Source organism: Balaenoptera musculus, chromosome X (assembly GCF_009873245.2).
Source record: "Balaenoptera musculus isolate JJ_BM4_2016_0621 chromosome X, mBalMus1.pri.v3, whole genome shotgun sequence".
Taxonomy (NCBI): Eukaryota; Metazoa; Chordata; class Mammalia; order Artiodactyla; family Balaenopteridae; genus Balaenoptera; species Balaenoptera musculus.
This window is the reverse complement of record NC_045806.1, coordinates 73,038,099-73,054,918: the sequence shown is the minus strand read 5'-3', so window position 1 is coordinate 73,054,918 and position 16,820 is coordinate 73,038,099. Positions and strand designations below refer to the sequence as shown.

General features: G+C 33.5%; 1 pseudogene; it reads right to left on the bottom strand.

Moving 5' to 3' along the window:
• Positions 1 to 4,465: 4,465 nt before the first annotated feature.
• On the bottom strand, positions 4,466 to 5,174 carry LOC118888314 (annotated as a pseudogene).
• Between the last annotated feature and the right edge of the window lie 11,646 nt (positions 5,175 to 16,820).

Here is a 16,820-nt window from a genome sequence, read left to right as displayed (position 1 = left end):
CCTTTGGGAGGTAATAAAGGTTCAATGAAACCATGAGGGTGAGGCTTTTGTGATGGGATTAGTGCCCTTACAAGAAGACACACCAGAGAACTTGCTCTCCATCTGTGTCTCTGTCTCTCTTTCTCTCTCTCTTTCTCCCTGCCATGTAATGGCATAATGAGAAGATGACTGTCTGCAAACCAGAATGAGAGTCCTCACCAGGAGCCAAATTGGCTAGCACCTTAATCTTGAACTTTCCAGAACTGTGAGAAAATAAATGTATATTGTTTAAACCACCCAGTGTATGGTACTGTTATGGCACCCTGAGCTGGCTGAGACACCTATTTGCACATATCTAGTTTGGAAAGTATCTTCTTCTTCGTAAACTCCAGAATCTAGTCTCTTAACTAAAGAGACACCCAATCCACATATTATCTGAATCCATATTTAGGTGGTATCAATAACAATGTAATATTTAGATGTTGCCAAATCAATTCTAGACTGCAAATCTGTTTCAAAGTAGTCATTTTTTAGGACTACTCTGACACACCATTAAATGTTTATTATTAAAAATTGCCATTCCTTTCAGACACTTTTAACTTTGTTAGAATCTGCTGATGCAATTTTACAAAACTAGCTACTTTTAAACTTAAAATTAAGATTTGACCATTGAAAGCCAGTCAATGAATGATTGCCTGACTGGCTAAAGATTTACTATTAACTGATAAACCTAAATACTGTAGGAAGTTACTCCTGGCAGCTTCAAATTTAAAACAGTGGTTTGACATATATTTAAAAGATTACATCTGTTTTAATTTTATTAGAATTGTACATACACTATGGAAGGACAATTTTTTCCCTTTTTGTTTTGGTCACAGTTGATAATACATAAACTATTATCTTCTAAAAACTGTTTTTAAAAAAGATTTTGACACCAATATTTGAAGGCAATATATAATTAGAAGGAAATAAAAAATATAACAAATATAAGTGATCTTGTGTTACCTAAAATTTTGGTACTTCTAGTCCTCTATCCTCAGAAACTAAAATCACTGTCCTTGCAGCTTCATCCTCCTTGTTCTGTCTATAGAATATGACTCATTTAATCACTCACTCTCTCATGTGGTTTTCTTGGCTTCCACTACATTATTCATTTTCTAGTTTTCTTACCTCTTTGCCCATTCTTCCTCAGTTTATATTGTTGATTTATCTTCCTTGTCTTCCCATTCGGTGTTGATGTGCCCCAGAGTTTTCCCCTTGTTCTCTTATTTTAAAAATCTTCCCTTTGGGGTTTCCCTGGTGGCACAGTGGTTAAGAATCCACCTGCCAATGCAGGGGGCAGGGGTTCGAGCCCTGGTCTGGGAAGATCTCACATGCTGCGGAGCAACTAAACCTGTGTGCCACAACTACTGAGCCTGTGCTCTAGAGCTCGTGAGCCACAACTACTGAACCCGTGTGCTGCAACTACTGAAGCCCGCACACCTAGAGCCCATGCTCCACAAGAGAAGCCACTGCAATGAGAAGCCCGTGCACTACAACGAAGAGTAGCCCCCACTCGCCGCAACTAGAGAAACCCAGCGTGCAGCAATGAAGACTCAAAGCAGCCAAAAATAAATAAATAAAATAAATACATTAAAAAAAATCTTCCCTATGGTTTATAAATTGATAACACATGGGCTGACTCTGGTCCCAGAAATATTTAATTTAGCAGTTGCAATATTAAACAACAACAACAAAAATAATTTGGATGGCTTTCAAGCAAAGCATGTACTATCAATTTAGGCCATGATTTCCATCTTCCTTCCTTCATCCTACACTCTACATTGCTGATTTATTTCTTATAACTTGACTTTGGAAACCCTACTCTGCATAGCCTTTTGAGAAATCATAATCACTTCTATTTCTTTAATTATCATTTACTTTTAGATGATATCCACTTTGACATTTATAGTACCAGGCTCTCTCTTGAGTTCCAAATCTCCATTTTCTACTAGATATTTCCATCAAAATAAATAAGTTCTCAGGTTCAACTTGTCCCAAAATAACTTTACCATAATCCACACTAAAGCAGCATTCTTATTTCCTGCAATTACGATTACACATTGCCATCGTCCAGATCACCAAAGATAGAAATTTTAAAGTCTTGCTGATTTAAACTGCCCCCCTCCTCCTAAATCCCAGATTACACTAGAGTAGATCTGTTTTGTAGTATAGGAATGAGCATTTTTTTAACGTCCAAAGTGATTCTGATGCTGATGCCTACTGCTCCACATTTTGAGGGATAATGATAAAGAGTTTCATCTCTGAATTCTTCTTCCTCACTTGCTATCTAAAGAATGGGCCATTTCTATTGATCCTACCTCTGAATCAACTACCAAAACCTAGACTTTGTTCTTTTCCATTGCCACTGTCAAAGAATTAGTTCAGCCCCTTCTCTTTCCTCAAGGGTACCATTTCTCTAGCTTCCTAATGAGTCATCACACCTCCATCTCCTTTTATACTTTGTACAGATATGATACAATCATTTCTCTGCTTGAAACACTTTACAGGATTTCTAATGGCTGTAGTACAAAGTTTAAATTCCTTAACATGACTTGCAATTTCTTCTGTGATCTGAATTTAGTATACGTTTTAGACTCATCATTCTCACCTCACCATGCTTCCCCCACAAACACATGCATTTTTTTGGCCCGGAGGACCACCTGAGGTTCCATTATACTGGCACAATTTGTTTTGGTCATTTATTTTCCTCCCGAGTGATTCTCCTTTGTGGCATGTCCCACCCCCCGAATATCTGTGTAGAAGTCTTTTAGAATTTAACTCAAATAAGACTTTCTTTATAAAGCCTCCTTTAACTCCCTCAGGATAAATCAATAGCTCCCTCATCTATGGAATCATAGCACCTTTAAACATTTTTCAATTATAATTTTTATCAGAACATATTATGATGGTCCATTAATGAGTATTTCCCCAAAAGAATGTGATTTCAAAAGGACTTATTTGTATCTCTAGCACTAGGTTCTCAATGCATGTTTGTTTGTTTGTTTGTTTGTTTGAACCAGTGAGTGAAAGAATGAATACTGAACTATCAGAAGTTTACTGATTTCAAACAAAGGATGCTATCTTATGTCCTCCTTTCATGTATGTAAAGCAATTTATGTCACTTACTGATATACTATAATTTCTTACAGCCAGGGATAACAGAAATGTTATTTTCTATTCACTGGAAAGCATAGTGCCTGTTGTTCTTGTTGTTTGATCTGGAAAAATCTTGAGTACTAGACAATTGAAATTTCTCACTTCTACTTTTTTTTGTTCAGTAGGTATGTTCTTAGTCCTCTTTCTCTTGGTAATTATAGAACAATAATTTGAAATGAAACTCCACATTTCACTATGACAACTCACTTCCAAGATTTCTCAGAGGCCTAAGTAAATAGATGGGCAATACTTCTCAATAACCTTCAACTCTAAAGGTCGGTTTTAGTGATTAATACAGAATATATTGACTAAGTAAATTTGCAATACAAATAATAAGAAAGAGTAAAAATTAATGAAATGAAATATATACCATTCTCAGATTTCTCTGTTTTGAACAGGTAATATATCTGTGAAGTTCTCTATGATGTTCTTCAAAGGAGATATAATGAGTTCATTTACTCTAAAAACATTTACTGAACAGGTATTAAGTACAAGGCACTATGCTAAGGAAAATGGGGAAATATAATTATTAATAAAAAATAGACCTTGTTCTCATTATGTTTGCAACCTAATGAAAAGAACCAACCTGTAAACAATAAAAACACACAAGGAAAATTTGAATAAATGCTACAATTGTCTTTCAAAATATATTATGGAAACACAGAGGAAGTAACTATTAATTTTGGTTGGAGAGTAATGAGGAAATTGTAAGATGAGGAGTGAAAATGGACTGAATTTGAGTAATGAGAAAAAGGAAAGAAAGTCTGTGCACGTAGATTTAATGGTTATTCTAAAAATTGAAAGTACTTATGGGAAACAGTAAAGCATAATATTTAAGACCAAGTCTCTGAATCTAGGTTGTCTGAATTTAAATCCTAATTTCACAATTTTTCTTTTGCAGGTGAAACAATTGTATTTCTCAGTTTAAGTTAAAAACACAAAGACACTATAGTCTTCATATAAAATCATTAGTATAGATACCTATACTTTCTAGAAAATAATTATATACATTCTCTCAAGGAAAAATGCACCCTACTACATGGCTTCAGTGAGGTGACTTGGAAGAAACATACATTTGGTCTACTTCCTACAAATATTAATACTATTCCACCACATTGCATATTTTGTTTCAAAATATAGATTATTGTCATCAGTATGTGTTCTTGCATTTTTACTTATTTGATAGTACCTATATAGACAGCTTTATCATTTAATGTCCCATTGATTCATTAGCCTTTTCTTCAGGTTCATCAGCAAGTTAAATAAGCTGTGTTCCTCTCTGTGGTCTTTAAGACTTTTCATGAGTAGGGGACACATTAACATCATTATAGATCATAAACTGCAGGTATTTATTAACAATTCCAGTGGACAAATTCTTTGTAGTTAGGTGCTGCACTTCATAAAAGTCTCTCTTAAGGCACATAGACTATGTTTAACCAGTTCATTCAAATTTTACTCCATAAACTAAGATATATATCTCTGCATGTAAGGACAGGGTGATTGACAAGCATTCTCCAGTGGACATAGCTCTGCAGTCAAAATCGTTAGAAGATGGACAGGTTTGGAAAACATGAGGGCCCATATCATAATAACCAGTAATAAGCCTCCCAAAACCACATGGACTACAGCCATACTATTGTATTAATATCCGGGTCTTGCTTCTAATTAGAGACACAAGACGAGACACAGTAAGAGGTCTGTCAATTACAAATCTGAAATCAAAAGATTCCAGGTCCATAAAATTACATAACAGTCTAGCATCAATAGTAAGCCCCACAACTGAGATACCAGTATGATTGTCACCATGGAGAATTATTTTGTGATGAGCAGAAGCTCTAACTTTGTCCTCTTCAATTCAATCAACACTGTAAGTGTTTTCTATTTAACTAAACTTTGTTTGACAACTTCCGTTGCATATTCACTTTGATGAATCCTGCCTGAGGGCTCCAAACAGTGACATCATTCTCATACATATGTTTCATATGTTTGTGAAACATAGTTCAAGTTGTGGGCCTGGCTGCAATCTCCTACAAAGCTGCAGATCAAGTTGCACCACACTTTATTTGCTATGTGCTCTTGAGCAATTCTTTTAAACTTTTTATGCTGTATGTTCATTATCTGCAAACTAGGGATAATAATAACACTAACTTCATAGCTGTGCTAAAATGATCAACTTAGTGTATGTGACACATTGAGAACTGTGCTTCATACACACTAGTATTATATAAAAGTTTGCAATGACTGAGTCACCACTATTATCATCATCATCATTTCATCATTATATGTTCCAGTAGCAGAAATATAACTCATAACATAGGTATTTAAAAATATTTATTGAAGAAATCAATAAACTAACTGATAAATAGAAATAAAAAAGGAAAATGAAGTCAATCAAATCAAAGATTTAGAATGCCAATTTATGACATTTGACATTTATTATACAGACAAAGGAAAATATACAGAAATTTTTTTTGTTAATGTTGCAAACAAAATTATAAATAAATACATACCAATTTTTGCCATTAAATTTCTTTTTAAATTAATTGAATTTACCTATAATCTGTAACAATTTTGCAGAGCATCATTGTTGCTTTGATTTCATATAAATATCCAGGATTCATATAAGCCAATTATGTAAAGTTTAAAACTATAAGTTGAAAGAAGAAATTGTATAATTTTGCTCATTTCTGTTTTTTAATTAATTTTTATTAGAGTATTTTTGATTTACAATGACCAGTTAGTTTCTGCAGTACAGAAAAGTGAATCGCTATACATATACACTAACACACTATTTTTTAGATTCTATTACCATATACATCATTAGAGTATTGAGTAGAGTTCCCCATGCTATACAGTAGGTTCTTATAAGTCATCTATTTTATATATAGCAGTGGTGGGTGTATGTAAATCCCAAACTCCCAATTTATCCCCCCCTTCCTCCTTGGTAATCATATGTTTGATTCCTAGCTTGGTGACCCTATTTCTGTTTTGTAAATAGGTTCATTTGTACCATTTGTTTAGATTCCACATAAGCAATATCATATGATATTTGTCTTTCTCAGTCTGACTTACTTAACTCAGTATGACAATCTCTAGGTCCATCCATGTCACTAAAAATGGCATTATTTCATTCTTTTAAATGGCTGAGTAATACTTCATTGTATGTATGTATATCCACTGTATGTATGTATTCCACTCCTCTGTAAATGGACATGTAGGTTGCTTTCATGTCCTAGCTATTGTAAATAGAGCTGCAATGAATATGGTGGTACATATATATATTTTTTTATTTACGGTTTTCTCCGAACATATGCTGAGGAGTGGGATTGCTGGAATCATAAGGTATCTCTATTTTTAGTTTTTTAAGGAACCTCCATACTGTTCTCCACGGTGGTTCTACCAGTTTACATTCCCACTAACAGTGTAGGAGGGTTCCCTTTCCTGCACAGCCTCTCCAACATTCATCATTTGTAGATTTTTTTTGATGATGGCCATTCTATGGGTGTGAGGTGATAACTCATTGTAGTTTTGACTTGCATTTCTCTGATAATTAGTGATGTTGAGCATATTTTCATGTGCCTCTTGGCCACATGTTTGTCTTCTTTGGAGAAATGTCTATTTAGATTTTCCACCCATTTCTTGATTGGGTTATTTGTTTTTTTGATATTGAGCTGTATGTGCTGTTTGTATATTTTGGAGATTAATCCTAAGCCAGTTGCTTCATTGACAAATAATTTCCCCCATTCTGTGAGTTGTCTTTTGATTTTGTTTATGGTTTCCTTTCCTGTGCAAAAGCTTTTAAGTTTAATTAGGTCCCATTTGTTTATTTTTGTTTTTTTATTTCCATTACTCTAGGAGGTGGATCCAAAAAGATATTGCTGCAATTTATGTCAGAGAGTGTTCTGCCTAGGTTTTTCTCTGAGAGTTTTATAGTATCTGGTCTTATATTTATATCTTTAATCCATTTTGAGTTTATTTTTGTGCATGGTGTTATGGAGTGTTCTAATTTCATTCTTTTACATGTAGCTGTCCAGTTTTCCCAGCACCACTTATTGAAGAGACTTTTCTCCATTGTATATTCTTGCCTCTTTGGCATAGATTAGGTGACCATAGGTGCATGGGTTTAACTCTGAAATTTCTATCCTGTTCAACTGATCTAATTTTTGTTTTTGTGCAAGTACCATACTGTTTTGATTAGTGTAGCTTTGAAGTATAGTCTGAGGTCAAGGAGTTTGATTCCTCCAGCTACATGTTTCTTTTTCAAAATCGCTTTGGCTACTTGGGGTCTTTTCTGTTTCCATACAAATTAAAAAAATTGTTTTTTCTAATACTATGAAAAATGCTATCGGTAATTTGATAGGGATGGCATTGAATCTGTAGATTACTTTGGATAGTATAGTCATTTTCACAATATTGATTCTTCTAATCCAAGAACATGGTATATTTCTCCATCTGTTTGTGTCATCTTTGATTTCCTTTATCAGTATCTTATAGATTTCTGAGAACAGGTCTTTTGCTTACTTAGGTAGGTTTATTTCTAGGTATTTTACTCTTTTTAATGCAATGGTAAAAGGGGTTGTTTCCTTAATTTCTCTTTCTGATCTTTCATTGTTAGTGTATAGGAATGAAAGCAATTTCTGTGCATTAATTTTTCATCCTGAAACTTTATCAAATTCATTGATGAGCTCTAGTATTTTTCTGGTAGCATGTTTAGGATTATCATGTCATCTGCAAACATGAGAGTTTTACTTCTTTTCTAGTTTGGATAGCTTTTATTTCTTTTTCTTCTTTGATTGCCATGGCTGGGACTTCCAAAACTATGTTGAATAATAGTTGTGAGAGTGAACATCGTTGTCTTGTTCCTGATCTTAGAGGAAATGGCTTCAATTTTTCACAATTGAGAATGAAGTTTGCTGTGGGTTTGTCATATATCACCTTTATTATGTTGAGGTATGTTCCCTCTATGCCCACATTCTGGAGAGTTTTTCTCATAAATGGTGTTGAATTCTGTCAAAATCATTTTCTGCATCTATTGAGATGATCATATGTCTTTTATTCTACAGTTTTTTAATGTGGTGTATCACATTGATTGATTTATGTATGTTGAAGAATCCTTGCAATCCTGGGATAAATCTCACTTGATCATGGTGTATGATACTTTTAATGTGTTATTGGAATTGGTTTGCTAGTATTTAATTGAGGATTTTTCCATCTATGTTCATCCCTGATATTGGCCTGTAATTTTCTATTTTGTGATATTTTTGCCCTGTTTTGATACCAAGGTGATGGTGACCTCATAGAATGAGCTTGGGAGTGTTTCTTCCTCTGCAAATTTTTGGAATAGTTTGAGAAGCATAGGTTTTAACTCTTCTCTAAATGTTTGATATAATTCGCCTGTGAAGTCATTTTGTCCTGGACTTTTTTTTGTTGGAGGTATTTTAATCACAGTTTCAATTTCAGTACTTGTGATTGGTCTTTTCATATTTTCTATTTCTTCTTGCTTAAGTCTTAGAAAATTATACCTTTCTAAGAATTTGTCCATTTCGTCTAGGTTGTCCATTTTATTGGTGTATAGTTGCTTGTAATAGTCTCTAATGATCCTTTGAATTTCTGTAGTGTCAGTTGTAACTTCCTTTTCATTTCTGGTTTCATTAATTTGAGTCCTCTCCCTTTTATTCTTCATGAGTCTGGCTAAATTTTTATCAATTTTGTTTCTCTTATAATACAACCAGTTTTTAGTTTCATTGATATTTGCTATTGGCTCTTCTAGAGACCCAATGCCAGTGGTAACGGGTCATGTGAGGGGGCCTGCTGTTGCAACAGTGGTGGCACCAGTTCGGGCCCTTAGCATGGCTCAGCTGCAAGTGCAAGAGAGCTAGCCCTGGTCATTTCTATTTTTTAATGAAAAGTCAGCTGATTTGGTTATTTCCTAAGTGTGATAGCTCTGGTAAAAAGATTTTCTGAACCCCACTCTACAAATTTCAGTGTACGTATGATTCATTTCTATTTTTTATACTTAATACTTTAGGTATAAGTGATTTTGGCCTCCCCCAAAATTTCCATGCAATAAAACTCAAGCAATTCATATTGTTGTATTTCAATACAATATCCATTACAAGGGTGACACACTCTTCCTGGAATAGTTGTCATAACAATTAACTCTGAAAAGCACTGAATTCACTTCTGGGTTTTGCTAATGTTGATTTAGTAGTAACAGAACCAAAAATCAACACTCAAATGTTTTGTTGGAATATTACTGTTCCATTAGTAAAGGAGTATAATATAAATTTAATGTTTTTTTAATAAATGCTATCATGCTTATTCAGATACAGAGTAGGCTATCACATTGGGAAAAGAGTGCACAAAAGAAAATAAAAGAAATCCTCTGTGGAATTTTCATGAGAGAATTTTATTAGAGAATGCACAATTTCTAGCTGATTTAATTCAATTTTTCATTTCTAGCAGATGGCAAATTCTAGTCTTCAGAATTCAATTATCCAAGCAGCTAATTAGAACTCTGAGACATTAGAGCCTTGAAATAACTTTTGGAGAAAATATGCTTTTGTAAAATTTATTTTCTATAATATTCAACATAGCTTTTCCTAGAGAAGGGCCAAAAATATTTGAAAATATTTAAAATGTTTCCTTTACTTGTTGTACTGAAAAATTCTCAATTACGTATATTATAGTAAAATCGTATGGCAATTTCATAAAGGATATATTAGAACCATAAGAAGGTATATATATTTACAAAAGAAACTATGAAATATAACTGAACTAAAAATTGCTTGATCCATTTCAGACCTAGGGACACATACAGACTGAAAGTGAGCGGATGGAAAAAGATATTCCATGCAAAGGGAAATCAAAAGAAAGCAGGAGTAGCAATTCTCATATCAGACAAAATAGACTTTAAAATAAAGACTATTACAAGACACAAAGAAGGACACAACATAATGATCAAGGGATCAATCCAGGAAGAAGATATACCAATTGTAAATATTTATGCACCCAACATGGGAGCACCTCAATACATAAGACAAATACTAACTGCCATAAGAGGAGAAATCAACAGTAACACAAAAATAGTGGGGGACTTAAACACCTCATGTTCATCAATAGACAATTCATCCAGATAGAAAATGAATAACTAAACACAGGCCATAAATGACTCACTAGACCAGAAGGACTTAATTGATATTTATAGGACATTCCATCCAAAAACAACAGAATACCATTTCCTCTCGAGGGCTCATGGAACATTCTGCAGGATAGATCATATCTTGGGTCAGAAAACAAGCCTTGGTAAATTTAAGAAAATTGAAATTGAATCAAGTATCTTTTCCAACCACAACGCTATGAGACAAGATATCAATTACAGGAAAAAACCTGTAAAAGATACAAACACATGGAGGCTAAACAATACACTACTAAATAACCAATAGATCACTGAAGAAATGAAAGAGGAGATCAAAAAAATACCTAGAAACAAATGAAAATGAAAACACAAAGACCCAAAACCTATGGGATGCAGAAAAAGCAGTTCTAAGATGGAAGTTTATAGCAATAGAATCCTACCTCAAGAAACAAGAAACATCTCAAATAAACAACCTAACCTTACACCTAAAGAAATTAGAGAAAGAAGAACAAAAAAACCCCAAACTTAGCAGAAGGAAATAAATCATAAAGATCAGATCAGAAATAAATGAAAAATAAATGAAGGAAACGATAGCAAAGGTCAATAACACTAAAAGCTGGTTCTTTGAGAAGATAAACTCAATTGATAAACCATTAGCCAGACTCATCAAGAGAAAAAGGGAGAAGACTCAAATCAACAGAATTAGAAATGAAAAAGGAAAAGTAACAAGTGACACTGCAGAAATACAAAGGATAATGAGAGATTACTACAAGCAACTCTATGCCAATAAAATGGACAACCCGGAAGAAATGGACAAATTCTTAGAAAAGCACAACCTCCCGAGACTGAACCAGGAAGAAGTAGGAAATATAAACAGACCAATCACAAGCACTGAAATTGAAACTGTGATTAAAAATCTTCCAACAAACAAAAGCCCAGGACCAGATGGCTTCACAGGCGAATTCTATCAAACATTTAGTGAAGAGCTAACACTTATCCTTCTCAAACTCTTCCAAAATATAGCAGTGGGGGGAACAGTCCAAAACTCAATCTACGAGGCCATCATCATCCTGATACCAAAACCAGGCAAAGATGTTACAAAGCAAGAAAACTACAGGCCCATATCACTGATGAACATAGATGCAAAAATCCTTAACAAAATACTAGCTAACAGAATCCAAAAGCACATTAAAAGGATCATACACCATGATCAAGTGAGGTTTATTCCAGGAATGCAAGGATTCGTCAATATACACAAATCAATCAATGTGATACACCATATTAACAAATTGAAGGAGAAAAACCATATGATCATCTCAATAGATGCAGAGAAAGCTTTCGATAAAATTCAACGCCCATTTATGATAAAAACCCTCCAGAAAGTAAGCATAGAGGGAACTTACCTCAACAGAATAAAGGTCATATATGACAAACCCACAGCCAACATTGTCCTCAATGGTGAAAAACTGAAACCATTTCCACTACAATCTGGAACAAGACAAGGTTGTCCACTGTCTCTGCTATTATTCAACATAGTTTTGGAAGTTTTAGCCACAGCAATCAGAGAAGAAAAAGCAATAAAAAGAATCCCTGTCAGAAGAGAAGAAGTAAAGCTGTCACTTTTTGCAGATGACATGATACTATACATAGAGAATCCTAACGATGTTACCAGAAAACTATTAGAGCTAATCAATGCATTTGGTAAAGTAGCAGGATTCAAAATAAATGCACAGAAATCTCTTGCATTCCTATACACTAATGATGAAAAATCTGTAAGAGAAATTAAGGAAACTCTCCCATTTACCATTGCAACAAAAATAATAAAATACCTAGGAATAAACCTACCTAAGTAGACAAAAGACCTGTATGCAGAAAACTATAAGATACTGATGCAAGAAATTAAGATGTTACAAAAAGATGGAGAGATATACCATGTTCTTGGATTGGAAGAATCAACTTTGTGAAAATGACTCTACTACCCAAAGCAATCTACAGATTCCATGCAATCCCTATCAAACTACCACTGGCATTTTTCACAGAAGTAGAACAAAAAAATTCACAATTTGTGTGGAAACACAAAAGACCCCGAATAGGCAAAGCAATTTTGTGAAAGAAAACAGAGCTGGAGCAATCAGCCTGCCTGACTTCAGACTATACTACAAAGCTACAGTAATCAAGACAGTATGGTACTGGAACAGAAACAGAAATATAGATCAATGGAACAGGTTGGAAAGCCCACAGATAAACCAACGCAAATATGGTCACCTTGTTTTTGATAAAGGTGGCCAGAATACACAGTGGAGAAAACACAGCCTCTTCAATAAGTGTTGCTGGGAAAACTGGACAGCTACATGTAAAAGAATGAAATTAGAACACTCTCTAACACGATACACAAAAATAAACTCAAAATGGATTAAAATACTTAATTGTATTTCTATGTGCTAGCAATGAAGAAATTAACAGCAAATTTTATAGGCAGCACCATTTATAAGATTATCAACATAAATAATTGAGTAGTAAAATCTCTAAAGCCCATGCAGAATCTGTAAAATGAAAGCAACTAAAATCTGACTTAAGAAATTAAAGATGATCTAAGTAAATGGAGAGACACTCTATGTTCATATATTAAAAGATTCAATATTGTTAAGATATCAATTTTCCCTAATTTGATCAAGTCAACATTTTTTTGCAAACATATTCCAGCAGAAATTTATATTGATATCACCAAACTGATTGTAAAATATATATGCAAAGACAAAGGCAATAGAATAGCCAAAAATAAATCTGAAAATAAAAAATAAAGTGAAGTCATTCTGTACACATTTAATATAAACATATTATCACAAAGACATGGTATTGGTTAAAGAAGAGACACATAGATGAATGAAGTAAAATAGAGCTTATGAATATAAATCCAATAAAATATAGTCAATTTATGTTTGACAAAGGTGAGAAAGGAATGGAAAAGTATATTCCATGCAAATTGAAACCTAAAGAATGCTGACGTAGCTATACTTATATCAGACCAAATAGGCTTTATAAGAAAGAATGTAATCAGAGGCAAAGAAGGGTGTTACATAATGAAAAGTGGTCAATCCAACAAGCGGATATAATATTTGTAAATATGTATACACTCAACATAGGAGAATCTAAATATGTAAAGCAAATATTAACACAAATGAAAGAAGAAATAGACAGCAATACACGTAGTAGAGAAATTTATATGCCACTTACATCAATGGATAGGCCATTGAGACAGAAAATCAATAAGGAAACATTAGCCATAAATGACACATTGGACCAGATGAAGTTAACAGATATATACAACATTCTATCCAAAAACAATGAGATTTTTCTCAAGTGCACTTGGATCATTCTCCAGGATAAATCATATGTTAGACCCCCCAAAAAAGTCATAATAAATTTAAGAATATTGAAATGATATTAAGCATCTTTTCTAACCACAATGGTATGAAACTAGAAATCAGTTACAAGAAGAAAAATGAAAAAATAATAAATATGTGGAGATTAAACAACACGCTAGTGAACAATCAATGGATCTAAGAAAAAAAGAGAAATAAAAAAAAGCACCTTTAGCAAATGAAAATGGAAATACAATATACTAAAACTCGTGGGATACAGCAAAGGCAGTTCTAAGAGGAAAGTTTTTAAGGATAAATGCGTACATCAAGAAACAAGAAAGACTCAAACAACCTAACATTACACCACAAGGAACTGGAAAAAGAACAAATGAAGCCCAATGTTTTTAGAAGGAAGGAAATAACAAATATTTGACAGACATAAATGAAAAAAATAGACACTAACAAGATCATAGAGAAGATCAATAAAACTAAGAGCTGATTCTTTGAAAATATAAACAAAATTGACAAATCTTTAGCTAGACTCACCAAGAAAGAAAGAGCGAAGACAAATAAATAAAATAAAATATGTAAGAGGAGACATTACAACTGATACTACAGAAATACAAAGGATTGTAAGAGATTACAATGAACAACTATACAACAAAAAATTTGACAACCTAAAAAACGTGGATGAATTTCTATAAATACACAACCTACAAAGACTGAATAATGAACAAGTAGAAAATCTGTAAAGACCAATTACTAGTAAGCACATTGAATCAATAATCAAAAACCTTCCAAAAAACAACCTCCAAGACCAGACAGCTTCACTGATGAATTCTACCAAACATTCAAAGAAGAATAAATACCAATTCTTCCCAAACTCTTTCAAAAACAGACAAGGAGGGAAGACTTCCACACCCATTTTACAAGGTCAGGATTACCCTTATACCAAAACCAGAGAAGAATGCCACAAAAATGAAAATTACAAGCCAATATCCCTGATTAACATAAATGCAAAAATCCTCAACAAAATATTAGCAAACCAAGCTCAACAGTACATTGAAAGAATCATATATCATGATGAAGTGGGTATTTATTCCAGGGATGCAGACATGTTTCAACATCTGCAAATCCATCAATGTGATGCACCACATTAATGAAATGAATAATAAAAATAATATGATAATCTCAAGAGATGAAGAAAAAGAATTTGACAAAATTCAGCATTCAGTTATACACTGAATACACTCAACAAAGTAGGCATAGAGGGAACACACCTCAACATAAAAAAAGCCATATATGAAGAGCCAAAAACTAAGATCATAATGGTAAAAAGCTAAAAGCTTTTCCTCTAAAATTAGGAGCAAGACAAGGATGCCTACCTTTGCCTACTTTATTCAACTTAGTATTGGAAGTCCTAACCAGAACAGTTAGGCAATAAAAAGAAATTAAAGGCATCCAAATTGGAAAGGAATAAATAAATCTATCACTATTTGCAGATGACATGATTTCATAAATAGAAAACCCTAAACACTCCACAAAAATCTGTTAAAACTAGTAGATGAATTAAATAAACTTGCAGGATATAAAATCAATATACAAAAATCTGTTGCATTTCTATACACTGAAAACAAACTATAAGAAAAAGAATTTAAGAAAATAATCCCATTTACAGTTGCATCAAAAATAGTAAAATACCTAGTAATAAATTTAACCAAGGAGGTGAAATACCTCTACTCTGAAAACTATAAAATATTAATGAAGGAAATTGAAAATAATACAAATAAATCAAAAGACATAATGTGCTCATGGATTTGAAGAATTAATATTATTAAAACGCCTGTACTATGCAAAGCATTCTACAAATTCAATGCATTCTCTATCAAAATTTCAATTCTACTTTTTAAAGATATATTGAAACAGTCCTAAAATTTGTATGGAACCACAAAATACCCTGAATAGCCAAAGTGATCTTGAGAAAGAAGAACAAAGTTGAAGAAATTACACTCCCTGGTTTCAAACTATACTACAATGCTATAGTAATCAAAACAGTATGGTACTGGCAGCACATCAGACACATAGATCAATGGAATAGAATAGAGAGTCCAAAAGTAAACCCACCAATATATGGTCAATTAACTTATGACAAAGGAAATAAGAATATACAATGGGGAAAGGACAGTCTCTTCAATAAATGGTGAGTAAACTAAATAGCCTAGCCACATTCAAAAGAATAAAACTGGATGACTACCTTACACAGGACACAAAAATTAACTCAAAATAGATTAAAGACTTGAATGTGAGATCAGAAACCATAAAACTTTTAGAAGGAAACATAAACAGTAAGTTCCTGGACATTAGTCATGGCAATAATTTTCTGGATCTGACACTAAAGCAAAGGCAACCAAAGCAAAAATAACAAGTGAGAATACATCAAACTTAAAAGCTTCTGCACTTCAAGGGAAATCATCAACAAAATGAAAAGGCAACCTATGGAACTGGGGAAAATATATGCAAATCACATCTGATAAGTAATTAATATCTAGAATATTTAAATAATTCATACAATTCAGTTGCAAAAAAAAAAAAACTACACAATTTGATTAAAGAATGGGGGAAAAATGTGAATAGACATTTTTCCAAAAGAAGACATACAAGTAGCCAGCAGGTATATGAAATGATGATGAACATCACTAATCATAGAGGAAATGCAAATCAAAGCCACAATGATTTTACACCGTTTAGAATGGCTATTATCAAAAAGACAGGAAATAACAAGTGTTAGTGAGGATGTGGAGAAAAAGCAACCTTCATGTATTGTTATTGGGAATGTAAATTGGTGCAACCTCTATAGAAACCTGACTCCAGATCTGGGGCTGGAATCATACAAGATGAACCTAGAACATGACACATGCCTAAAAGTGAGAAATCTCTTAAAAACTACAGAGAACATATGAAGGCTTCAAGAGACAACTTGAAGAAGCTCCCACTGGCCAAAATAAAATAATATGAGAGGGGCTTCCCTGGTGGCGCAGTGGTTGAGAATCTGCCTGCCAATGCAGGGGACACGTGTTCGAGCCCTGGTCTGGGAAGATCCCACATGCCGTGGAGCAACTAGACCCGTGAGCCACAATTACTGA